Source organism: Chenopodium album, chromosome 2 (assembly GCF_948465745.1).
Source record: "Chenopodium album chromosome 2, dcCheAlbu1.1, whole genome shotgun sequence".
NCBI classification, from domain to species: Eukaryota; Viridiplantae; Streptophyta; class Magnoliopsida; order Caryophyllales; family Amaranthaceae; genus Chenopodium; species Chenopodium album.
In genome coordinates, this window is record NC_137835.1 from 60869408 (window position 1) to 60870308 (window position 901).

Genomic DNA, 901 nt, shown 5'->3' on the forward strand with positions numbered 1-901 from the left:
CATTACCCCAAACTTGAACCCCACTGTGATCATACACATAAGCATGGTGGCGTACAAAGGGAAGGAAGCTAGAAAAAAAGAGTTTCCAACAAGTTTTAAGAACTTGTAAACCGTTCACATGGTGAAGGTTACACCCCTTAACGATCCAGGAGATCGTTAACTCCAATAGGTCTGGAACCATGACTGGAAGTTCGGGGATGAAGGTACAAATCCAATCTAAAATAGAAAGAACCTGCCCTAATAATAGGCCTCTACTTTATTCTTCTCGTATTCATGTGCGCTTTCTGACTAACATGCAATCAATAGATTTACTCTAAACCTGTTTAATCTATGTAGGTTGAATATTAATGCACAAATAAATCTATTATTGGCGATCACTTGCATTATAATAAAATTAACACTAAACAAGATTATTAATTATCTTATTTAGCGTGATTACAAGTACAAATTTCCTTTAAACATACATAAAAGGCGTGATCAAGCAATAATAATAATATAAATCAAGCAACATAATATTAATAATAACAATAACAATCATAATTAAAATAATCATGTTCATGTTAAAAATAAAGCATAATAATATCAAGATCCTAGGCATGATACTAACAAGATTAATAACAAATCCTAGCATGTCACTAAACAATAAAAATCAATGCTTTAACCCTAACATGATACTAACATGATAATAGGAAAGAAAATAGGAAGCATCATAGAAATCATAATTGATATAAGAAAATTATTTTTTACTTTAAACATGATACTAGGAAGCAATAAAACATCCTAACATGATACTAGGAAAAGCATCCTAACATGAAACTAGGAATCAAAATAACAACCTAAACATGATTTCTATATCAAAATATCAATTAAACAATTAAAGTACTTACTTGGATGCCTCGTA